This window comes from Bemisia tabaci, chromosome 10 (assembly GCF_918797505.1).
Source record: "Bemisia tabaci chromosome 10, PGI_BMITA_v3".
In the NCBI taxonomy this organism is placed as follows: Eukaryota; Metazoa; Arthropoda; class Insecta; order Hemiptera; family Aleyrodidae; genus Bemisia; species Bemisia tabaci.
The window spans coordinates 2,051,949-2,079,168 of NC_092802.1; the positions used below are offsets into that span (position 1 = coordinate 2,051,949).

At 39.6% G+C, this 27,220-nt stretch overlaps 1 protein-coding gene across 1 annotated transcript in view; it reads right to left on the reverse strand.

The window, feature by feature from the left end:
* The window catches only part of LOC109035130 (uncharacterized), a 153,809-nt gene extending 127,578 nt beyond the window's left edge, over positions 1–26,231 (reverse strand). Inside the window, exon 1 of the mRNA XM_019048631.2 lies at positions 26,187–26,231. The gene's annotated coding sequence lies outside the window, so the exon portion shown is untranslated. The remainder of the gene's footprint in view (positions 1–26,186) is intronic.
* Between the last annotated feature and the right edge of the window lie 989 nt (positions 26,232–27,220).

Below are 27,220 nucleotides of genomic sequence, written 5' to 3' on the forward strand. Positions count from 1 at the left end.
AATTATTTCTAAGTTTGGTAGCTTTTTCCACGTGGAATTCTACGCCCTTTTGCAGACGTTTCATTTTATCATAAAGACAGCGATTTCATGATCACTCGATTAAAATCGCCTGATAGTTTGAACGATAGTAAAACTATTACTATGTCCAGGCACTAATAAGACGTTTTTCCTTTTCAGTTGAGCGCAACCGGTATTACGATGATTTGGACTGCATTTTGCAATTTGGAACTATAAATTCTGGCTCTTCTGGAAAAAACACTTATGTGCATAGGGAAACTGATGGCACATATGTTCTTTTTAAACCGGGCCAGAATTTATAGTTCCAAATTGCAAAATGCAGTCCATTTATGTATCGTATTATCCCATTTAATCATACATTTCGTCGTCTCGCTGACGAAGAAACGTAACTCTCTTCCAATGTTGCCAAATTGACTGAACCTAATAATTTATTTTGCAAAAGTTTATCGCCACAATTTTTATTCAACATGTTTTTATTATAGCTTCAAATCTAAGGCAAAAGCAGGGAAATTTTCAATTATAATCAGAAATTATTTTGTGAGATGTAGAAATTATTATTGTGAGAAAAAAATATGGTAGATTTTACTATACTCTGACACAGTGATATGAGTAAAGTAAAGAATACTAGACTCTATGGTAGCATTTACCATATTATGGTAAGTATCAGCAGAGTTCTGGTGAATACTTTTGTAATGCGGTTTATTTTTACTGAATTGTATCACCGTGTAAAAAATCAAATGGACTTATAAGAGATGTTATCATACTTTTTTCAGTTGGAAATGCCCAAAATCCTCATCATGAATATACAATTTACGAGGGAATCTTTGGTAATATTGAACTGGAGTTAAGTTCTTTTGTGAGGAGAACAACGTTTCGACGTTTGGAAATGTAACTTTTTACCCATATTCCTGGCAACAACAAGTCCCCAGGGTCCACGCTGTTTCCTGGCTCCCACGCGAAACTCGTTGCTGCCAAGTCGACTCGACATTGTGTGCGCTTTCTCGGGCAAAAACGCATTTTTGGTGGAAGTTCGGCGTCAGTGTTGAGCAACAGCACCGATAATGCGTCACTTTCACCCGCGCCATTTGTCACCCCTGAAATCTGAGTCATACCAATTACCCGCGAATCGGGGGGGGGGGGGGGAGGGAGGGGGCTGATAGAGAGGGGAGGGGGGGGCTAATAGAGAGGGGGGCTCGCGGCTGAAAATGAACAGCTCCTTCCCTTTGCAGAGACCCCATTTGGTTTACATTGGGAGAAAGGGAGGGTTTAAGCACATAAAATCACGGAAAAAAACGATTTTGCAAACTTGAGAGTAAAATTCAGTGGTAAATCTTTGGAAACGGATCCATGCGAGGTATTACAATAATTTGCCACTGCAAATAGGGCAAAATACGGAAAAAATATATTGCGAGTTTTGTAAATTTTAAGGTAGGCTCGCACCTACTTTGAAACTTCAAAGTCTGGCAAATTCATGAAAAAATTTCTCCGTATTTTGACGTTTTGGAGTGGGAAATCATTGAATCCATTGCAAGGATTTACTTCGAAAGTTATATTCTACTGAAAGTAACTTGAAGTTGGCAAAAGATTTCCTTTTAATGGAGAATGTTCCTTTTAATGTCCAGGGTTTCGTCAAGCCTCCCTTAATCACTAAGTAAACTAAAAGCGGTCTCTCGAGTTAGAGAGCTTTTTAAGGCGAGCTTCAATGCATACTCTCTAAAAAAAAATCACTCAGATTCAGAGTGCAGCATATTTCCTTGAGTCACTCAGATTTCGAATTAAGTCACACTGAGCACGATTTACGGCGGCGAAATGTCCCTCCTCACGAGTGAACAATAAGCATTCCTATGGGGGAATGAGCCAGCGTTTGAGTTTTCACAGCTCAGGAACAGTGACGTGGCAAGCTCTGTGATACATTGATTGATCTACCATTTAAACCTACGGACAAGGATCGATAAACAGGGGGGTGTTCGCAACCAACACCTCAATAATCGATTCTTTACCATATCCTCAAATGGGCGAATATCGACTTATTGCAAAGCACTTTACGCCGTTGCTAGCGAAATATCGACACGGAGTTCAAAAGGAATATGTCAACGCGAGAGTGAAGTCACCAGTTTCCACAGTTAATCATCTCGGGCGCAAAGTTATGTTAGCTTAGAATAAGTCGGGGGGGGGGGGGGGAGAAACGCGGATAACCGTCATTCGTAATAACGAACTCACTTTTTGTTATCACAACTGGTGGTTTAGGGATTTTTATTCTTATAATTTTTGTTTCCTGGTCGAGGAGGTGGTTAAAAGTTTTAACTTAAAACCACCCCTAGTTACCCGTTTTCTTGTGTTCATTTTCCTTTTTTAGTTGAATTATTTAGGCTACTTGTTTGTAAATTATTACCTCCGCTTAGAAAAAGGTTCAATATTGAACATTTCAAAGTCTTTTAGAGCCAAAATTATTTTTCACACTGCACGAAAAAATTAAATTGCTGATTTAACAATTTTGTTCTCAAAAAAGTGTCCAACATGTTTCAATGTAGATGTTACAATACAAATTTTCTAATTTAACCACCCTCGTGGTTAAATTAGCTTTCCTCTATTGTGAAAAGTGCATGTGAAACATATGTTGAAAAAAATAGTTCCAAATTCCAAAATGTATTCCAATTTACAATTTAACAATTTGGGTAGTCCTAATTGTTAAATTGTAAATTGGAATACAAGGGCGACCAGCGCAGCGCGACACGCGTATTGGCGCCTGCAAACCTAACAGGGATACTTCACGCATTGCGCAATGCGTGCAGTATCCCTGTTAGGTTTGTAGGCGCCAATACGCGTGCCGCTCCTCTCTGTTCAGCTCTAATATTTCAACTCGCGGAGTTAACGTTTTTCAACTCATGATTATGGAATGTTTGCACACTCTGCTTGGATTGTCCTCATTAAATTGATGAAAAAAATAGGTATTAAAGGAAAATATAATGCGTGTCTCGTAAATATTACTTAAAGTGGTTCCATGTCAAATTTAATGATTTCCAAAGCACTTTAATTTTATCCTCCATCTATCTCTGGTTCCATTTGACAGAAATACGTCCAATGGAGAATTTGCAATTGAAAATTTTATTGCTTCATATGAGAGTGCGCTATGAGCTGAGTTCGCGGTATTTTTCAAAAAAATTTTCTGACATAGGGAATTGTAGAAAAATAGATTTAAAAGTGAGAAAATCTGCCGCCCTATCACGTCATATGGCGGCATTTTCCATTTAAACACATGTATTTCAGCATATTAGGTTATTTCGTCATATTTTCTCCAATAATTGGACTACATTTTGCAATTAGGAACTATAAATTCCGGCCTGGTTTAAAAATAACGTATATGCCATTATATTCCCTTTGCACATAAGTGTTTTTTTCAGATGAGCCATAATTTATAGCTCCAAATTGCAAAATATAGTCCATTTAATTATTAAATTAGCACTCCATTTTTCCCCCTGCGTACGACTCTAGAATTTCCTCTCAAGACAAGACGGCTGATTCGTTTCAATTGCGCAGTAAACTTGGCAACATAGCTTCGAATGAATGGACCTCGGTCTGGAAAAGAGAGGAGAGTCGTCTTCGCGAGTCCATTGAAAAGACTCCGCGCGCGTGGATATTATTTACGTCTTCATTAAACTCCCCTCGGTGGCGGGGCTACAAATTAATCCGCTTTCTTATTTCCTCTTCAAAACTAGCCGCTTAAAAAGCGATCAAAGACGCAAAGGGGTGGCTTTGATAAGCCCGTCGTCTTTATTTCTCGACTTTTCCAGCCGAGGAGGGGGGGAGGGGAAGAATCCTTCCTTCCAACTTCGCGCGGACTCTCCGATCGTGGAAACTTCTCAATGGAGAATCTTGAAAAAATACAGGTTTTATTTGGCTATGATTATGAAAATGCTGACATTTTCGGCTCGAGATGTCTTCCCCAGCAGGATAGCTTGCAAGAAGTTGAACTTCATTTTGCAACTAGGAACTATAATACTGCCTTGATAAGAGAAAACGCCGTACGAACCATCAGGCGTTGCCAAATTTCCTTTGATAAAATAAGAATTTCTTGGTAAACTTATGAATTTTTGTTTTCCAATTTTTTTAGGCAATTTTGATCGATATGATCGATGTGTTTTGTTTGTTGTCTATCTAGCTTAATGATTGAGGGAGCATCTCTTGTTGAAATGTATTGCAATAAAATTGAAATAAGTTGCTATTTTTCTTCGCATTGCGAAATGCCGACTTTTTTGCTGCAAGGAGCTCATCTTACTGGTCGTTTAATAGCAAAAGTAATCAAAATTCTACACGAGTACAAGAGTAAACGAGTTACAATATGGGAGGTTTTGGGTTCCGCTTAGGATATAAAATTTAAACAGAAACTTGGCAACGACTGACAATCAGAAACGGATTTGGCCCGCTGAATTTGATTCTCTATGAATTTCCTTCCACCCGCGGACACATCAAAGTCAAACTTATATATGTTACATATACGATCAAAATATCTTTTTTAAACCAGAAAACTACACCCACGAGTTAATCCGCCCCCTGTTTCCGATACTTCCACGAATTTTCTCCGTTCTTTTTGCAAGTTTTTAAAGAGAAACAAATATTTGAAAAAATGATCAAAGCGGCTCAAGTCATTGTATGCAACTTCAATATTGTGGGATCAGAGAAGATTGCAGTCGCTCGAGTGACAATTAAATAATGGAGAAATTTCGAGCAATACGCGAAGCTCATCAATGTCCATTGATATTGCATTGACAAATATTTTTAATCATCCTCATATTAGAAACTGCTAATTTTACTACTTAACACAACCTACTACTTTCCGCGTCGACTTTTAGCAAAGCAATGTCAAAAAGTAACGCGAGCATTCATTTATGAGCAGCCTACTCATTTTAGCTTCACTGAAAAAAAATTCTCGGCGTTTTTACCAAGGTCCGTTGGTACCTTTACCATCTCACGTTTTTTACCAATTATTGGTAATTTTACCAAGACAGACTGGTATGCTTACCTAAAAACCGGTATTTGTACTGTTTTTTTTTTCAGGTAAGAATACCACTTTTATTGGAAATCAATTCCCGGTAACTTTGCCATTTTATCTCGGTAATTCTACCATAGTCGATAAAAAAATATTGGCGTTTTTATCAAGGTCCGGTAAAATTACCGAGATTGTTCAATAATTTTACCGAGATTTCTCGGTAAAATTACCAATTCCATAAATAGCAATTTTACCAAGAAAAAACTGGGATCAAATAGAACCCTGAATTCTTGGTAATTTTACCCTTTTCTTAGTAAATACACCGAGATTTTTTTTTTTCAGTGTAATGATCCGTGTCTATGTCCTCAGATCCTTGCCCATCAGTGAGCAGCAAATAGCAATAAGCTTCAACAAGATGTGTTGATAATAGTGGCGTGGCCTTCTTTACCGATATATCGTTTGATCTGCCATTTAAAACTATGGAAAATGATCGATAAACAGGGCGTCCGCATGGGATACCTTAATGATCGATTCCTTACCTTATCTTCAAATGGGGAAATATCGATAATCTATCTTTCACCCTTCACCGCTGATTGATAACTCATTTCATTGAGTCATGTATCAAGTACATTAGCTTTAATTCACAGCGATTTTGAAGTGAAGAAAAAGCATAATCATCCGTCGATTCCTTCCGTCTCCTCCTCTTGAAAGCTTAATGAGGATTCATGACAGTTTTTAGGGTACCATTGAAGAGATCTCGAGGACGTTTCCAGGATTTTTAATCAGCAAAATAAAGGACTTTTGAGGATTTTTTAAGCACTTCCGAATTATTTTTAAAGGCCTCTCAAAGATGTACAAAAAACTCAAAGGAAGAAAAGAATACCTTTAAAATAAAAAATTCCTCCGCCTAACTATACCTTTCTTCTCTGATAGCTGTTAAAAGTGAAGAGGCGAAATGTCATTTCCAAGTCGCTGATAGACATTTGGGAACGCTTCACAGAAAATAAAAGAAGGAATTCTATCTTTTAAACTGTCGTAAACTACAAGGCCGTACATTTTTTGACAATATTAAGGACTTTTATGCACATCAGAGCGACATCTGCCAAATAAGATATTCGAGGACTTGATAATTATAAGAGAACAATAAAATCAAAGTTTATTCAAGGATATTTTAAGGCATTACGAACCCTGCGACTGATTAAAAAAATTACAATATTTATTTTCAATTCCAGCAGACCGCCTTGCCGCTTTTCTAACACCAGTGCACTAGAGCTTCATCTCACTCGGGTTTCGCTGCTCCATAAAACTTAGCTATGAAAACAGGATTTTGGGTCCTTAAACTTTATTCGAATAGATAAGGTACTGCATTAGCCCGGAGATCATTAGACGTTACGTCTAAATCAATAGCTTAACCATTTTCAATTTTCCACTCCAAAGGAAATTCCGTCGGCGATTTTTTCCCGGGGACTGCGAGGTTTCCACCACTCTATCGCAGGATAATCCAGCAACTGTTATTCTACTTTCGCTGTGCAATACAACGGCCAGGGCTGCCAACTGTGTGGTAAAATAGAAGTATAAAAAATGTTCTAGCATGCTGCGGAGATTCTAGCTTATACCTAGTAATGTTCCTTAAAATTTTGGGAGAAACAAGGGATCACCAATGTAACCACGAATGTAAACTAAACACACAAATATCTTACTAAAGAGTTGTTTTCAGTGATTTTGGTTTCAAGTTTTGTGTTCTACTTGAATGAATCTTTCCTACTTGTTTATTTGCACAATCCATATCATACAAGCAAGTTTCCGTGATACCACTATTCGAGCTCCGGTGTGTTGCGGAGTATCATCGTCATTTGAAGGCGTTTTGAAAAACGGAGGAAAGATATATCCGAACGCTTTTACGGCGTTCTTCCTTAGATTCTCCCTAAATGTTTTTAGCCAGAAAATATGTGTCAGGATGCTCGTAACTTGTCAAGCAGTCTATTATGATAAAACATTTTATGTCTGAATTCTTTGATTTAAGTAGACTATTGTATTTCTTGTGAGTGGGTAATTCAACATTTCCGCGACCAATGTAAACTAAAAACAGTAATCTTTTACTTAAGAGTTGTTCAGTAATTTTCGTTGCGCGAGTCGTGTAGCAAGTGAAATTTTTGTCAGTAATGATGTATAAGAAATGCCTGAATTCCCCCCTTGTCTAGCATTGGCACATTCTTAAAATCTTCCGTACTTTTCTTCTCTGTGCTTACTCCCTAACTATGCATGGAGAGATTGACCGGATAGGAATCCTCTCATATGGTTGGGGTTGAGTATCTGTACAGTGAGAGTATAGGCAGATCGTTTCAAGAGGGCCCGAAAAGGCACCCAATGCCGCAATCACTAGTTGAATGTGGGGCTAAATGTGGCTTGAATGTGGAAGTCATCGGCCCGATGCCTGAATTTTGCGCAAAATTCAGCAACAATTCTCAGCGACCATCGGATAATGTCAGATTTATCTGAACTATTTGAATAGATTTGATACACATCTGGATGGAAATAATTCGAATTTGAGAAATTGCAGCTGTTGAGCGATGCCTGATGACTTCCATATTCAGCTGCCAAATTCAACGTGTGATTCCGCCATAACACGAAAAGTGTCACTTCCAATCCTCAGATTCCAATATCAAACCAATGTGACCAACAATGTTCATAAATGAGCGTTCTTCCGGGAAAATGAGTAAATTTATGCCATATCTAAGTCAAATAAGTGCTTCACAAACGACGGGTCCGAACAATTGTAAAAATAAATCATTGTGGATAGTTTGAGTTAATAGGTTTGCTGCCTTTTTGGGCTCTAATTTTATTCGTGCAGGCATCGGTGATGGCCTGATTGATTTTCGGATTCATATACACCTGTCCATACTCTCGTTTACAGTTGGACGTATTTCTTTCAAACGGAACTATGTGCATTAAGACATGAGCCCTGAGCTCCATAAGAATACATGCATAATAGGGCTCACTTAATAATGCACATAATTCCGTCTGATAGAAATACGGCCAGTTACCCTAGGTTAGGGTAGGTACCCCTCCATTACGGCCTCAAGTTGGATATCTTCAACTTCACGATCCGGTATCCATTATTCAGTATGATCGATATATCTCAAATTTTAACCTTTAGGTGAATTATTTTGGGAAAATCTAAATTTCAGTCCGTAGATAAATCATTAAAGAGTGTTCGTGCCGAAAATTATCCTCCAAAATCATAAAATAAAGTCAACAGTACCTACTGTTTCCATTCCGCAACCGATTTCAATTTATCGATATCGACGGTTAATTGGAAACAGTACTTTTGACTTTGTTTTAATAAGATTGTGGAGGATGATTTTCAGCACGAACATTCTTCAACGGTTTATCTACAGACTGAAAAGATTTGCCCAAAATAATTCACCTAAAGGTTAACATCTGAGATATATTGATTGTGCCCAGAATTTATTGCGCAAAAGCTGAAGATCCGCACCATTAGCTCAAAGATCCCTTGGGGGAAAAAATGAGTGATTTTCCTCGAATCGACAACATCGGAAACCGCCCACACCACCTGCGCATCTTTGGCTCAGCAAAACTCTTTAATCTTTCCCCGTCTCCCTTAGCCTTTTTTTAAAAAATAATTCCCACCTATCCACGCTCCCTTGAGGCCATTCAAGAACCCTTCAGCGCCTCGTCTAAATAATTTTCTCAGTTTACCAGACCCACCCCCGAAGAATTTCCCCTCTCTCTTTATCATCCCTCCACCTGATGGTTATCTTTACCTCGTTCGCAGTGGCGATTCCCTTCAGCGGGCCGATTATTGAAATTCATAAACAAAGCTTTAGGCAAAGAAGACAAAAGAGTTATGGAGGTATCCTATTGGAGGAGGCGGATGGTTGCAATGAACAAAGGTAATAGACTAATTAACAGCAACCCACGCGAAACCCGACACTTATATTAGTCCATCATTTACCCCTTAAGTCTATAAGAATCACCCATTTTAACCAATAGGATCGCTCTATACTCCTTATGTCTTCTTTGTCGATAGCTTTGTCTATCAATGCTGATTATGAAACAAATATTATTGACGGACGAAATTTGTCCGATAATTTCAGCTATGAGCTAGAAAATAACGATTCTTGTCTACGTTAATTCACACTTCCCGCGAACAAAAAAACCAGTGTCCACTCGAGTCAAATCCGTCAAATCCAATTTATCTCGAAATTTTCTGCGTGTTATAAAATAAAGTATGTTTAGAATTTTGACAGATAAAAATTATGAGGAGCATTTGGAGAGGAATGCTCAAGAAAAATTGGTAAATTTGATGTAATTATACTTCCAAAGCGTTCAAAACCCAAGCGTTTAAGGAATGACTAAGAACACTGCCGTGCTGCGGGCTAATTATTGAAATTAATAGACAAATCTATAGACACAGGAGACGACAAGGATATGGAGGGATCCTATTGGTGGAAGCGGGTGGTTGCAATGGACAAACGAGGTGGGTTATAGACTAACAAACGGCAACTAACAAGAGACAGTCAATTCATCATTTAACCCTATAGTCAAGAAGAACCACACATTTCAACCCTTAGGATTGATCAATATACTCCCTATGCTTTCTGTGTCTATAGCTTTATCTATAAACTAGCCCGCTAAGTAAAGACGCCGTTGGAGCGTTCGAATGTTGTCAAATTTTCTCTCAGAAAATATATATGTTTTTGAGGAAACTTAAAAATATTTTTCCTCGGTAGTTTCAGACTTTTTAGGATCAAGATACGAACTAAATCCTCCGAAAAATCGGAAAAGAAATATTCACGAATTTCCCTGAAAATCCTAGATTTGTCGAAGGAAATTCGGCAACGCCTGGTGGCTCATGCGGCGTTTATCCTTTGCACGGTAGAATACGGCTCACAGTGGGTCGAGTCTATCAGAGAGGTCGGACATGAAATTTTTGACCAAGACCGCAAATTTTGATGTTTAATGGGCCTGTTGCAAACTTTTGCTAGAGCAAAACTAAGAGTTGTTTCTTACAGATAATGCCTCAAAAATCACAATGAGCGCATCGGCAAAGTCTGAAATGCTTTCATAACTTCACAATCTGCGTAAGAAATTTGCGGTTTTTTAAGGTTCCCGCTTCGAAAACGATACCACGGTACAGGTGAACATTTTGTTGCAGGAGTCGTTCCATTGGTGGCAATACTCATCATGGCCGACGCCAGTCCGCCAGAACACGTGTGATGGGACGAGATAACACCTGAACAGGATTAAACCAGATAACAATCGGCGTGTTTACGTTCATATTTTCCTCGCCCGCCTTAATTGACCTTGAACTCTCCTCGAATTACGCGAGGAACTGCGCAAGCGTCGGCCATGATGAATATTGCCGACGATGGAGCGACTCCTCTAACAAAATGTTCACCTGTGCAGTAGTATCGTTTTTGAAGCGGGAAGCTCAAAATAACGCAAATTTCTTACGCAGATTGTGAATTTATGAGTGCATTTCAGACTTTGCCGATGCGCTCATCGTGATTTTTGAGGCATTATCTATAGGAAACAACTCTTTATTCTGCTCTAGCAAAAGTTTGCAACAGGCCCATTCGTCACATTTAAAATTTTGAGGAGTGCCACTACAAGAAAATTTCACGAGGAATCCAATGACACCATTTTTAAATCTTAAAGTTTTGACTTAACGGAGTTATGAGCTGTTAAAGTTTTCAAATTTTGTCCGACCTCTCCTATTGACTCGATCCACTATGCTGCCGTGCTAAGGGAATGAGCCTTCAGACGTTTCCAAGATTCCCTCGATAAAAACCAAAATTACAGGGAAAATTGTGAATATTTTTCTTCAAATTTTTCATATCATATTGTTCGGAATTCCACCTGAAGTTCCTGCAAATTTCAAGGAAAAACATTCACAAATTGCCTCAAAAATAAACATTTCATCGAAGGAAATTTGGCAACTCTCGAATGTTCATACGGCGTTCTTCCTTAGCACGGCAGCATGCGGCTCTGTGAGTACAGATCTTGAAGTCCTTTTTCCCGGGAGCGGTGAAAAATGAAGAGGCGGGGAACGGAGGGAATGAACGCGGTGTGTAATAAACCAAGTCAGGCTGCGTACATGGCACAAATCGTCGCCCCTCTGACGTAACCGCGTGTCTCAATTTCATCATGAGCCGTGGAAATCATAGAGTTACACGGAGAACAGCAGTGGCGAAGTGTGAATGATCGATTATCGATACATCTCCATTTGAAGCTGCGGTAAAGAATCGATTATTAAGGTGTTCGCTACGAACACCCTGTTTTATCGATACTTTTCCATAGGTTTAAATGACAGATCAATCGATACATCGCACGGTTCCGCACGAGCCCCAGAATTCGATCTATCGATACATCTCCATTTGAAGCTATGGTAAAGAATCGATTATTGAGGTGTTCGCTGCGCACACCCTGTTTATCGATACTTTTCCATAGGTTTCAATGACACATCAATCGATCTATCCTACCGTTCCGCACGAGCCCCAGAATTCGATCTATCGATACATCTCCATTTGAAGCTATGGTAAAGAATCGATTATTGAGGTATTCGCTGCTAACACCCTGTTTTATCGATACTTTTCCGTAGGTTTAAATGGCCGACCAATCGATACATCGCAAAACAGGGCTCACGTGGAAATCCAGATATGTTCTTACGTCAAAGCGACGGAATCCAGAGGCTGCGGTGGAAGTAGTCCAAGAACATCACCCGCTGCGGACTTACCGCATTAAGCGAAGCTGTAGTTTACCCTAGATCGGGAGGGGGTGGCTTGGGGGGGGGGGAGGGAGGGCCGGAGCTTTTTGCTGTCTGTTTTACGCTCGGTTTTAATTTAAGACCCCGGACCTCGGACTTCGATGCCTTTGCGGAAGAACAACAGTGGCGTGGCGAGTTCTGCGATATATCGATTGATCTGCCATTTGAACCTATGGAAAAGGATCGATAAACAGGGTGTTCGCAGCGAACACCTAAATAGTCGATTCTTTACCATAGATTTAAATGGCATAACTATCGATAAATCGCAATTCACGCCACGCCACTGAAGATTACGCGTCCCGCGCTACTCATGGTCGCCGAGCTTTGAGCACGATGACTCGCTCGTTCCCTATACTGCCGTGCTAAGGAAAAACGTCATATGAGCCTTCGGACGTCGCCAAGTTTCCTCCGATAAAAACTGAATTTACTTGGAAAATTGCAAATGTCATTTCCCAACATTTTTAGACAGTTTTTAACGCAATTTAATCTGAAATATCTGAAAATTTCAAGGAAAAATATGCATAAATATTGTCCAAAAAATGTTTTATCAAGGGCAATTTGGCAACTCTCGAATGTTTGCACGGCAGCGTGGCGCAGCCGCCCAGTGGATTGAGTCAATCAAAATGCCGCACATGAAATTTTTGACAAAGTCTGCAAATTTTGATGTATAATTCGCCACATTTTAAATAATAAAGGGTGTTTCTAGTGGGAAATTTCAGGAGGAAAACAGTGAAGCCATTTTTAAAACCTCAATGCTCCGTATAAACAGTATTATAAGGCGCTGTTCTGGCGCTTTACACTTCCCATTCATTCTTATGGCCCTGGCACTAACGAGCACACCTCGCCTTTCCCCCTGCACATAGTTCTGTTTGACAGAAATACGTCCAACTAGCATTCTTTAATGCATGAAAACAAAATGAACGATTGGACTCCATTTTGCAACGAGGAACTCCTATTCTGGTTCATTTCAGGTTACAACGTTCCAATGCACCATTAGTTTTCCTATTCAAGTGTTTTGACGAATGAGCCAGAAACTGTAGTTCCTAATTATTATTTCTATCAAACGGAATTATGTGTATTAAGACATGAGCCCTGAGACCCATAAGAGTATATGCATAACAGGGCTCACGTCATAATGCACATAGTTCCGTTTGACAGAAATACGTCCAATTGCAAAATGAAGTCCAATTGAAAGTATAAAAAAGAGAGATTTTAAAATTGTACTTTCAGTCCTGTATCCGATATTCAAAATGGGCCGGTACACAAAGCGTCAATCTATTTTCAGGTTGGAAATTTCTCCTTCCGTTCGATTCGCGATCAATAGCTTATTATCATCCGAACTGATAATAATGACGAGATAAAAAAAGGCGCATCACGTTTAATATTCGCCGAGCAAAAGACTGCTGCGCCGTTTTCCGGGAAAACGAGCCGTAAGTTAAAGAAATTAGCGACGGAAAGAAGTGGATAGGACAATTCAATGAAAGGGATAATACCTTGATATTCTAGGAAAACGGATAATAATTCCGGAGAACTTTTCATTTTTCGCGGGAGGAAAAGCAGACGATCTAAAGAATGAACAACTCGATGTCAAGATTCTAGATTACACTCCCGAAAATGACATTGAGGTGGGCGACTGGACATGTTACCAACTTCAGCAGGCGCCCAGAGGGAAGTTCATTCCAGTGCGATTGTATCGATATTTCCCCATTTGAAGCTGTGGTAAAGACTCGATTATTAAGGTGCTCGTTGTGCAGCAATCCTTTTGGATGAAGATATCCTTACGCTTTAAACGAGTGGTTTTTTAAAGGAGGAAATGATGGACTTAGTGTAAGGTTTCTTGTGAGTTATACCGTCAGTTGGACTGCGTTTAACAGAAAGGAACCAAGCCACATCAGCTCAGCTATTGCCAATTTTAACTGGGCAATTTAATTTTTTACGAGAAAACGTTTGTGTGGATCCCTTTGAAAATGTTAAGGAATTTGCTTCGCACTATGGAGAAAATTCACTGACATTTGCACGGAAATCCGCACAACTGGTCTCGCAACTGACTCCGCGAGTTTCAATATTAAAGCCAAACATAGCGGAGCAGCACTCGGTATGCTGCCAGTGCGACACGCGCATTGGCGTCTACAAACCTAACAGGGATACTTCACGCATTGCCGCGGCGCGGCGCTTCAAGCAACTATTTCGACAAATGAGTGTTGTACAGTATCATACGAAATTGAAGGCGCTCCTACGGATTAAGAATGACAGGCATCCTTTAAGAGGACGGAGCTTCCCTCAAAATGAAGATACTACGTCACAAAAAAGGGGGGTAGTCCAAAAGCTGTTACACAGCTTTCATACATTTTCATCCAAAAACGTCGCGAACAATTGTCGTTTATATTTACATGTGAACCAATTAACTTTGGGTCACAATAAATTGGTAAGTGGGCCACAACTCCCCTGCCGAAAAGACGCGTGGACGTAAACTACCAGAAAAGACAGGTGCTCGGACACAAAATCGTTGACAAAATGGAGCTGAGTTTAACAGGAAGGAACCAAGCCACATCAGCTCAGCTATTGTCAATTTTAACTGGGCAATTCAATTTTTTACGAGACAACGTTCGTGCAGATCCCTTTGAAAATGTTAAGGAATTTGCTTCGTTCTATGGAGAAAATTCACTGAAATTTTCACGAAAATCCGCACAACTGTTTTCGTTTAAAAAATTGAATTAGCCGATCAAATTTGGCAATAGCTGATGTGGCTTGGTTCTTTTCTGCTTAACGCGGTCCAGTTAGTCTATTACTTACCTCCTTTGTTTCCTATACGACCACCCGCTTCCACCAAGAATATTGCTCCATTTATTCCGTTTGCTTTTTTTTCTATCACTTTATCTGCACTGAAAAAAAATTCTCGGCGTTTTTACCAAGGTCCGTTGGTACTTTTACCATCTCACTTTTTTCTACCAATTATTGGTAATTTTACCAAGACAGACTGGTAAGCTTATCTGAAAACCGGTATTTTTACTATTTTTTCTGGTAAGAATACCACTTTTATGGGTAATCAATTCCCGGTAACTTTGCCATTTTATCTCGGTAATTCTACCACAGTTGATAAAAAATATTGGCATTTTTACCAAGGTCCAGTAAAATTACCGGGAATGTTCAATAATTTTACCGAGATTTCTCGGTAAAATTACCAATTCCATAAATGGTAATTTTACCAAGAAAAAACTGGGATCAAAAAGAACCCTGAATTCTTGGTAATTTTACCCATTTCTTAATAAATGCACCGAGATTTTTTTTTTCAGTGCATAGTTTTAAATAGCATTCGCTCGAGAATCTGCGACGAGTGATGAGTAATAGACCTAGCAGCCACTGTAGTCGTGAGAGTACTAACTTTCGAATAAGCTCCAGTTGAGCTTGATCGGACCATTTTTAAGGCTAGGGCGGCACCAGTCCGCTAACTTTTAGAACACACTCCGTAGTCAAGTTTGATAATCAAGTTTTATCCTATTGATATTCAATTTTTATTCGTATGTGTTATTCAATTATTATCTTATTAAATTGAGCATCTCGTAGATCTGTATGATTCTGTAATTTATTGTATTTGTATGCAAATACATTAAAAAGGCAGTTTCAAAATTTAAACCTGTCTTCGAATATCGATGACCAAAAGCCGAAATCACGTATCTTCATTTGCAAAGTTGCAGATACTCCCGAACATACCTTATTTTTTCTCTTGAGAGCTATTCAACGTAATTTCTCGAACATTTTCTTGGTTTTTCCTCTTGATTAGGAGATATATGCTCTGGGTGAATTTCAAGCTACTACGTTCCCCTGTTTCTCTTTGGAAAAATCAAGTAGGAGCGGACATTCTGGGACACTGCAGTTAAGATACGTGGTTTCGAACTTTAGCCATCGGTATTTCTTTCATTTTTTGCGCGGAACATTAATGTCGATCTTTAAAGGTGAGGGCCTAGGGCCAGGAGTGCGGCTTATTTGGACTGCATTTTGCAATTTGGAACTATAAATTCTAGCCCGGTGTAAAAACAACGTATGTGCCATTAGAGTCCCTATGCATATACTTGTTTTTCCAGAAGAGCCAGAATTTATAGTTCCGAATTGCAAAATGCAGTCCATTTAGGGCAAGTCCAACACTTTACAACGACTCATTTTCAATCGGTTCCATTGCATGAGAAAAATATGTATAAGCTGCACCTTAGTAACGACAAAACCGCATTTTTATCATTATTTGAATCGCTCGTTTCTAAGAATGCACGATTCTGCGGAGGATGACTTCAAGAAACAAACAAAAAATGGAGCAAAGAGAAAGAAAGAAAGAAAAATTTAACTTATATATATATAGAGTCGCTTTATAACGCACTCTGGCGTTCTACGACACCCAAACGCCACATATGCCTGTCTTCCCAGAGGTTATCGGGCAACTGACACCGCAACATCTCTTCGTCAACGCCCTGCCGCCAACCCTTTACGGGACGTCCCCGTCGCCTCTTCCCAGGTGGTACCCAATCCAAAACTTGTTTGGGCAACCTCTCCTCCGACATTCTTTGCACATGTCCATACCAGCATAACTGCCTGGACATGACGTCGTGCACGATATCTTTCTCAACCTTCATCACCTGGCGAATTCTCTCATTACGGACACGGTCCCGTCTCGAAATGCCGGCAGATCGCCGCCAAAAATCCATTTCAGTTGCCCTCAACATTTCTTGCGTTCTTTTCGTCAAAGGCCACACTTCACTACCATAGAGCAAGATACTTTTAACGATGGCATCATATATCCGGTGCTTGTTTGCCTTTGAGATGCTTTGATCCCAGAGCACCCCGTTCAGCATCGCAATGGCTCTCCTGCCCTGGATGATCCTGTCCTTAATTGCTCTATCTTCTGAAAAATTTAACTTCATCTCGAAATTAGGAGCTCTCTGGCTCATCCGTAAAAACACTCATGTGCATAGGAAAACCAATGGTATTGTACGTTGTTCCTAAACTTAGCAAAAATCATATTTCGCTTTATGGCAGAATGTGGTCAAATTGAGATTTGCCACAAGTTTCCGGGTGGATGAAAACCACTTTTGGCGAATGACATTCATCGGAGAATTTGCAGGTGTCGGAAATTTTGTAAATTTCATCTTTAAAATGATACTGCTAGGAAAACTGAGTTCGAGGATATACTTGGTTTCTAGATTGGACAATTATCGGAGGAAATATGACAGTATAACTTAATCTGCTAAAATACATGTGTTCAAATGAAAAATGCCGCCAGATGATGTCACTAGGCCGTGCATTTTCTCACTTTTAAATCTATTTTTCTCCAATTTCCCATGTCAGAAAAAAATATGAAAAATACTGCGAACTCAGCTCATCAAGCAATCTCAGATGAAGCAATAAAATTTTCAAGTGCAAATTCTCCATTTAAATTCTCCATTCTGTCAAACGGAACCAGAGACAGATGGAAGATAAAATTAAAGTGTTTTGGAAATCATTAAATTTGATATGGAACCACCTTAGGTAATATTTACGAACACGCATTATATTTTCCTTTATTACCTATTTTTTTCATCAATTTAATGAGAATAATCCAGGCAGAGTGTACAAACATTCCAAAATTACGAGTTGAAAAACGGTGACTCCGCGAGTTTAAATATTAGAGCTAAACAGAGAGGAACGGTACGCGGCGTGCTACCAGCGCGACACGCGTATTGGCGCCTACAAACCTAACAGGGATACTTCACGCATTGCGCAATGCGTGAAGTATCCCTGTTAGGTTTGTAGGCGCCAATACGCGTGTCGGTGTCGCGCTGGTCGCCCTTGCCCGCCGCGGCGCTTCATGCAACTCTCAAGCACTCTCAGATGAAGCAATAAAATTTTTGTGTGCAAATTCTCCATTCCCAAAAAGAGCAGACTGGCAAAAAATATGAAACTTTCCAGTCCTTCGATCGTGCAAGATTAAATTCCCAAGCTTTTGAATCGGGATTTTAGTGAAAGAATTAAATTCGGGTCCGTGCCTCTTAAAAGCAAAGCAAGCCGGTGGAGCCAACAAGACGTGCTGGAAAAACGTGTTTCAAAGTCAGATGCTTTGGTGCCATCTTTAATTTTCGAATTTTGAAAAATCTGAGTAAAAGATCCGGTATCCCGTTATACATATATAATTTCCCTCGCACGCTAAGTTTCTCCCAAATCGGTTAGCTAGGTGCTGAAATAGTATTTCAGGTCACAAGCACCTTCTTAAATTCTCGAAATCTGACCTTAAACTCAGGTTTGAAATACCCCCGCATGGTAAGTTTCACTCAAATCGGTTGTATAGGCGGCGGAGCAGCATTTACTTGACATCTGCTATGTAACATTTTAGCACAATCTATGATTAGAGGTGAGGATTTTTCTATATAGTAAAGTAAAGATATTGAAGGGTATGTGGACGGAGAACGCGCGAAAACATTCGATTTCCGCGTGCAAAAAGGTTCAAACGATGGGAACCCTTATAATAATTTTGAAACTTATCGAAAGGAAACTGGCAGCGGACTAAAAAGTCCTAAAGATGTCCATTTACTATTCATTTCCATTTTTCCTCACGCGGCACTTTTAGTACAAAATGTCATTCAAAGAAAGAATTTATTTCAAATTAAAGGATATTTTGGGCAAATGACTCACCTCTCATTGGACCGCGTTTAGCAGGAAGGAACAAAGTCACAAATCGACGGTGAAACTATACCAGACCACGTATCTCGTTTGCGGTGTTTAAAATTCTCCGCTCCCACTATATTTTTTTGAACGAGAAAAAATCAATATCATCGCTTGAAGTTTTCACAGAGTTTTCTTCGCACAGTGAAAAAAACCCACGGAAGTTTTCAGGAATTGGAATTGGGTAATTTTCCATTTAAAGAATAAAGTGAGACAGGAAGTCTGCAACGGCACAAACCAAGATACGTGGTCTGGTAGTTTCACCGTCAATATGCTTTTGCCAAATTTAACTGAACAATTTAATTTCTTACAAGGGAACATTTGTGCGAATTCCTTGGAACATTTTAAGGAATATCTGCTTCGCACTATGCAGAAAATTCACTGAAATTCGCACTTTTCGCACAACCGTTTTCATGTAAAAAATTACGTTGCGCAATGGAGATGTTGCATGTGTGAGGAATTTGCGATTTGACCGTTGATTCTTATGTAAAAGTTCGTGAGAAACACGATGGTCCCACTAGTTTTCTCTGAAATCAACTCCCAAGCTCAAAAAAAGCTCTCAAGTTGAGGCCAAAATGGAGAGAATATCCCACGCTATCCTGAGAGTCCACCTCTACATCAATACAAATTCTCCATGCAAAGATAGGGAGTAAATACATCAGCAGGGCTGTCGTGTTTTCAGGTTTGGAGTCCCCATTTAAAGTGGCAGCCCTGTCAATGTATTTGCTCCCTATATTTGTATGGAGAGTTTGTCTTGATGTAGATGTGGACTCTCAGGGTAGGGTGGGATATCCCCTCCATTTTGGCCTCAACTTGAGAGCTTTTTTTGAGCTTGGGAGATGATTTCAGAGAAAACCAGTGTCACCACTGTGTTTCTCACGAACTTTAACATAAGACCCAACGGTCAAATCGCAAATTCCTCACACATGCAACATCTCCATTGAATTTGGTCATAACTGATGTGGCTTCTTTCCTTTCTGCTTAACGCAGTCCAACTACGCACATTTTTACGCCATTGGCTTGAGAGAAACCGCCTGTAAAAGTTGTGGATTTTTCCCAAAGTTTATTCATCACACTTTTCCAGATCGTTAAATGTTAATTAAACATGCATGTTGGAAGAAATTGTAAGCACCTTTTCCATTTTTCGTGGTTTCAGAGGTCCACTTTTTCAAAGGCTTCTTCTTCTAAAGGCGGTAGGCAAGATCCCCTCAATTATAGCAATTAAAGTAATGATTTTTCAGGTAAAGATCTTCGTCACTGCTTTTTTATGAAAGGTGGATCCTTGAAAAATGAAGTACGCCTACATTCCCTTCCAGATTGAATTTTCACTGACATTGGACGCGACGAAAAGAAGTTATTTTCGGTGAAAATTCAGAACTTTCGCGAGCTCTTTTACTGGTAAAAAAACTTTTTCGGAGAAACTTTTGCAGAGCTAATAAGTCGTATTTTGACCTCAGAAATCGATCCTCAAAAAATTACGCATTTCTTCCTGGAAAAACAAACAACGTTTGGAAAAACGTCCCCAGCTTTTTATTTTATTTTTGTCATGGGAACGGAGTTCCCCATGATATTACAATCGTTCCGTTGCTATCGCTATGGGATTCCCTATGCCTCTGCGACCTTGAGCGTTTCGCCCAGTCTTCCATTTTTGGTTGATTTTCCGATGTATCAAAAACCGTTGTATTTTTTAGCCAATCATGTCTCTACGTCAAGTTGTGTTGATTTCTAAAATTCGCTTTCAGCGAGTTTTTTTCCACCTTGAGATGTCGTGTCTGACTGGTAAATCTGCGCAGAACCACGAAGTTCCGTTTTTAGGCAAATTCTTTTTTTTGGGAGGTTCCGATTGGTTATTTTTCGCCATCAGTTTTCTGTTCGTTGGTGCAAAAGATCGCCTACCTCGTTGCTCTTGAGAAGCCGCCATTATCCCACCTCAAATTTTAAACATAGATATAAAGAAATAATAACAATCGTACAAGGTGGAAAATTGCTCTGGAGGACCCGTTACGGATATATGAGACAAAATCAGAATTCGATTGATGGATTTAATCCATGAATACAGAAATATTGCCTCAGCTTACTGCCGCGATCGCAAATGCATGCTGAGATGAACCTTGTGACATATGACAGCATAGGTAAACAATGTCTCACAGAGTAATGCGCTTAATCCGTTGTCTTTTACCACGCCAGTGGCCGAACCGTTGAAATCTCAAGGTCGTCTTTTGTGAAGCCCCGCTCAGCGTCCGAGATCACTTAACTGTTCTCTTTTCTCACATTGCTCCCGAACGGCGGGATGGCTCAGTCAGCAGAGATACCATGTTGACTATGGGAGGTTGTCACTTTTTGTGCGAGCGGGGGTTCGAATCTCGCAGGGGACAGTTGATTTTTACTGGTTGTATTGAATGCTTTAGACCAATCATCAAACAATAATTAATACTTGGCAACTTAGGAAGCACATAGGTCCCTTATGATGCGTATTCGGGCATATGTGTAGAGTAAAAATATCATACGTAGGGTGTCCCAAAAGTACCGGGACTGGTTCTGTAACTTCAAAAGTAAGATAGATACAGACATGATTTTTGTTTCATTTTAAAGATCAACTCAATACCTATCGATTAAAACCAAGATCAGCTCAATCGAATAAAAATTGACCGAGTCATGACAATTTGAAATTAGTGAGGAAAGTTTACCCCTACGGTTTTTAGGAAGATTTTTCGCTTACCAGGATTCAAAAAGTTAATATTCGTATCCACTTTCCTCCGAATCTTCCATAACTTCCTTTTGCTTTTCAAAGTACCGTCCATAAAACCGGATGCACTTTTTCATGCGTTCTTGCCACTTATCCAACATTGTTTTCCTGAATTCTTCCTCTGGGATGGAGTTGAAGAAGTTTTGAATTGCATTCTGGATTTCGGTCTTCGATACGAATCTTCGTCCGCGAAGCTCCTTTTTAAGCGTAGGAAACATCCAAAAATCACATGGAGCCAAGTCAGGGCTATAAGGGGGATGAGGGATTGTTTCAACTCCATTTTTACTCATGAATTCACGTGTTAAGCTCGATGTGTGAGGCCGCGCATTGTCTTGATGGAGTATCCACGAAGCTTTCAAGTCCAACCGTTTCCGGGAAATGTGCATTCTCAACTCCTTTAGCACTTTGCAATAATACGCACTGTCAACTGTTGTGTTTGATGGTACAAAATGTTGATAAATGACACCTCGAAAATAAAAAAACACAATAAGCATCACTTTATCGGCCGACTTTTCGATTTACGGCGATGAAGAATCTTCCTTAAAAACTGTAGGCGTAAACTTTCCTCGCTGATTTCAAATTGCCATAACTCGGTCAATTTTTATCCGATTGAGCTGATCTTGGTTTTAATCGATAGGTATTGAGTTGATCTTTAAAATGAGATCAAGATCATGTCTGTATCTATCTTACTTTCGAAGTTACAGAACAAGTCCCGGTGCTTTTGGGACACCTTATGTATACTTTACGCCGAAAAAGCGAACCTGAAACTTAAATGCGTTAACTTCCGAAAACCATAAATAATCCAACGAAAATAAATAATTGGTACATAACAGCTTTCTTGTGTGCAAAGAAAATAATTAAAAATGTTAAAAAAGAGATGTCAACACAAAATTACATAGCCCCTTCAATTCAGAAGATACTACAAACGAACTGTACCTTAACATTTTCATATCCCAGAAGCTAACGTTCCCATGACGAATATTGCTATCGCTAGCGATTGCAAAATCCAACTTGTATGTGTTTCTTTTTATTATTTGCGGCCTTAATAGTCCCGTTTTAAGTTGTTTCTTTGTTAGTGTTTCGGGCCGATTAAGTTGTTTTTTCTATCTTTATTCCTGGACACTTAGTAAAATTGGTCAGTTGCACTGACCTTAGAATCGCGTTCTGTTGGTTTAAGCTTATAGATTGACAAAAAATAATAAGATCTGTTCTAACGTCAAACATCTACGTTAAGTATCAACGGAGACATTGCTTATTATCGAAAGACGGCGTATGTCGTCATCCACGACCGTAGTGCATACCATGGCTGCTTCCACCTTAGTTTTATCCGTCCTCCACGTTGAGCAACCAGTGCAAATGTATGAAACACCCACTGATGAAACCAAGGCGGAAGAAATCATGGTATGTTCAACCGTGATGGATGACGTCAAATGCCGTGTTCTTAGATGAGCGTTATCTCCGTTAAGATTGGACCTAGAAATTTGGCGTTTGAACAAGTCTCGTTATTTTTTTGCCAATCTATAAAATCAAACCATCAAAACATGATTCTGTGACTGGAGCAAATGACCCATCCTTTGCTTTCCTTGGCTCATGTTAAAATTGAAAGGCGTCTCTATATTGAACATCGACAGATTTGAGCTTCATTTCTGAAAAAGCACACCTCAGTAGGAGGTTGTTAATCAAGTCGTCTTAATTTCCACCGCGATGTTTCGACAAGCGAATAATGATGATCCCTCAGACGAAGAGCAAATTTAAGCATTGTAATGTATTTTTCCTCATCAAAATGTCGCATTACACGATTTCCTCGACAAAAATTACTGGAAGTAACGCCTAACATAGATATTAAAGTTTTTTCCATGCATAAAATCAATCTTCTTGCTCATGAAAAAACCATAATCTATTTAAAATGCACGTCCGGTTTTTCATGTGAGCGGGAAATTAAATATTTCGTAACCAGCGCTGAATGAAAATGTGAAAACCTTGGCCAGGAGCTGATTTCACTGATTTTTACTGCGCAAATCGTGCTCTACGTTAAATTTTTCAGAGGAAACATGAAAGTGTCGTGCCGTGAATGATCGCTTATCGATTTATCCCCATTTGAAGATATGGTGAAGAATCAATTACTGAGGTGTTCGTTGCGAACACCCTGACTTTCTTTTTCCATAGGTTTAAATGACAGAAAAATCGATGTATCGCAAAACACGCTCCGCCACTAAATTCTAATAATTGAATACGCACCGTGACTAGTGGCTCATTAAGGTGATTCGACGGTTGCCATTTTCTGAGTCAGAGCGACGTGCGATATATCGCGTCAATTCGTTCCATAATTTCAGCTACTTTTCATTTTATTCGAATTTTGAGATCGCACTTCTGTTGTCATGAGACTAAAGAATTCATGTACTAAATTTGACGTAGAAAATCAGCGCATGAAGGCAGGGTTTTTTCAGAGGAAAAATATCACATTTAAGTGCAGTTTCGATATCAGTATCGAATGCGATATTTTTCCTCTAAGAAATCCCTGCCTTTGTTCCGTTGAATTTCCATGTCAAATTTGGTACATGAATTCTTTAGTCGTCTCATGACAACAGAAGTACGATCTCAAACTTCAAAAAAAATGACAAGTAGCTGAAATTATGGAACGAATTGATGCGATATATCGCGCGTCGCTCTGACACAAAAAATGGCAAACCGTCGAATCACTCTATAATGACGTGCGTGGCAGATTGAAAAAATCAATTCCAAAAAATCGACGCAAAGTGACATGTTCAAGACATTTTACCAGTTTTTCAAGTGTATTGTTGGCCAAATAATTCACCTAGCGCTAGTCAATATTCTCAGAATCCTGCGGAGGTTCATAAGAAGCTTCGCTGGAATACTTGTGTTAGGCAGAGTCTTGTTATGCCCTCATATTGCCAGTGAGAAAGTTAAAACCAAAGAGCATAAAATTAAATGTAATTAAAATTTTACTACTTTTTCTACATACTTCAGGTATTACAGCAGTGTCTGAATCACCCACAAGTACTTAACGACTTTTTCGAAAGAAATTGTCAAAGGTGAGACTTAGCGACCAATGAAATACAATTTTAAACATAAATGGGTGGATGTTCAATTCAGGCATTTCTGGAAACAGTAACACACGCATTTCTAAAAATAACACCCGTTTCGTAATATAAAATTTTAGTGGTCGCTCAAAGTTAGCACGAGACTTTAGTAGAGATACTTTTATTTTGAAATATTCGTTAAGGCGATAATTATCTCTTAAATACTATTTACGTTTATTCGCACTCTTTAACGGCACAGCAGTAAACAACGTTAAAATTTGTTGGGATGTTTCTTCTGCTGCAAAATGTTAGGTTCACATAACATTAAAATATCAAAATGAAATGACCATTAAAATTTAAACATTTTTAAAATTTCGTGGCCAAATTGACTTATCATCTCCTTTATGAAAAAATTTATCTGCGAATCACAACGGTAAAAAGCTAATATTTAACAAATCTTTACAGAAAAATTCAATTGATGATCTTTAGTTTGCTCGGTACACTACCGCCACAGCAAGAAAGTAAAACTCCGTTCCACTATTTACACAAACAAGTAACTTCGTGAAAAAATCTACCTATGTCCGTGGTTTATTTTTCCAGTACGACTTCTCATTGGTGCGACACAATCACTTGCCACAGTGAAAGGAAAGTAACAGCCCAAAACATGATGAGGATAAAAAAAAGACATTAAAAATGGGGAACACAAAGTTTTTGGAAAACTGCTCACGGGGGAAAAAATAATAAAATGAGCGATGGTACGTCTCACTGAAAAACGGGTAACTATTAATAAAAAATTCCAGAACTCTAGAACTTCTATAGCTTTATAATATCTCGGAGCAAAATGTGGTTGTTAAGACCCCCAAGTCCAGGTCTACTATCGTGTCCAGGTCTGGGTCGTGTGTTTATATCCCAAAAAGTCATCCGAATTTTTCAACCTTGCTTACCCATATATTGTGTCTTTTTATCCCAAGTTTATGTCCTCTAACTATCTGGATATTTTGGCCTTGATTATTCATTTCCCATATATTTACATTTAAAAAATAATGAGAATTCATTTTAGAATTTTTACCTGCTTGTTGTTCCTGATCTCTTGGTTTTATATCCTTCTTCTTTACGATGGCCATTTCGAGAGTTGTTCTCCATGCTTTGATCACTCAATGTTACAAAGTCTTTGAAGATGGAGAAGACAACTCCCAAGATGGTCATCGTCCAATGATACAGAAAATAAAACCTAAAAAACTAGGAGGTCAGGAACAACAAGCAGGTAAAAAATAATTTTGGAATTTTTTGCCTAAAAATTCCAAAATTATCTTGAATCCTGACAAGGATGAAAAAATCAACAAAATATTAAAGAGGATTAATGTTTGCTGGTTATTTTTTTTTAGAACGCACCGACGATGAAAACGAGAGAAAAACGATAAGCATAACCCACAGTGGAGAATTTGCAGGTGCCTGGACTTCAATGAATTTCGTGGTTTAAGTGGAAACTATAGAGTGAACTGAACACGAGGGTAGCCTTGGCTCTCAAATTGAACAATTATTTGAGGAGACATGAAAAAAGGATTTAATAAACTAAAACGCTTGTGTTTAAATGGAAAATGCCGCCACGTGACGTCACTAGGCGGTGCATTTTTTTAATTTTAAATCCATACCATACTATTTTTATCAGAAAAGAATTATGAAAAAATACTGCAAAATCAGCTCCTTAAACACTCTCAAAGAATGCAATAAAAAATTTGCGTGCAAAGTCTCCATTACGGCGTTATCGCTACAGCGGCGAAAAGAGCGCTATCGGCGAGTCCAAAGGCGCACACGTAAAGTCGGTTGCCTATCGGGGCGAGCGAAGGCGCACACGTAAAGTCGGTTGCCTATCGGGGCGAATGAAGGCGAAGTAAGCAAGGAGCGAGAGCGTGGACTTACCTTCGTGCAAAACAGGTGGAAGACGCACAGTAACTGCCGTGTCGGCTGGATCCGGCCTTTACAACAGGTGCCCTGCCCCCCGCCCCCCTCGCGGGGAGGGGGGGCGGGGGACGCCCACGCTCGGAGATCGACTCCCACCCAGCATCGATCCCAGCCGCGCAGCCTCCCCAGGGCTCTATCCTCCCGGAGCTAAACCGCGTAACTACCAGCGCGAACCCCGCGGGTATCTGCGGTTTTTCCGCGGCTCCCCCCGCCTCCCCCGCGTCGCGATTGTCCCGCGCCAAAACCGCCCCTCCCCCCTCTCCTCCGTTGCGCCCGGGAAATTGGACGGCTTTAAAGAGTCGCACACTCCTATCTTACGAATGTAAAACCTATCGACCGTCAGGTATACACATGGCTCCGGTGTGGTGTCGCACGGCGCGGGGATTGTGTTTCTTCACGGGCACTGTTGCTCACGTCTAATGGGGGTGATCTCCAAGATCTGGACCTCGCGATCTCCGCCAAATCACCTCCGGGTGTATTTGGTTCCGTTTCGAAGCGTCCCACAGAGGATCGATTTCATAGGAGAAGTCGGAGAAAATTTGGAAACTTTAAAAGCTTATAAGTACGTTCATACACAATTAAGCGCTCAGCCGTTAGGCAGCGCTTTCTGATTTCGACTTGCCTCTGAGTACTAGTAAACTAGTGCTAATGCGTTTAAATGGCGCACCAGCTCATCGATGTGTAGGCTTTTGGGGGGGGGGGGTCCAGTTTTAAAATAAATAAAGCTGTGAAAACCGTATTTTACGCTTTTAACGTAATGCGCAGGTAGTTTCGATCGTTTGTCTATAAGACAATTTCTTAGCGGTAGAGTAATTCTTATCGAAATTGATCGTTGAACTCAAATGAAGCCTAAAAAAAACGCGCCTGATGAGCTCAACGGTGACTATCATTTTCGGGAAACGAAAAAACGCGTTTACGGTTTCCTTGGTAACCTTTGTTTGCTATCAGCTGATGTTTTATTTTCATTACCCAGCCAAGTCGACGGAGTTTAT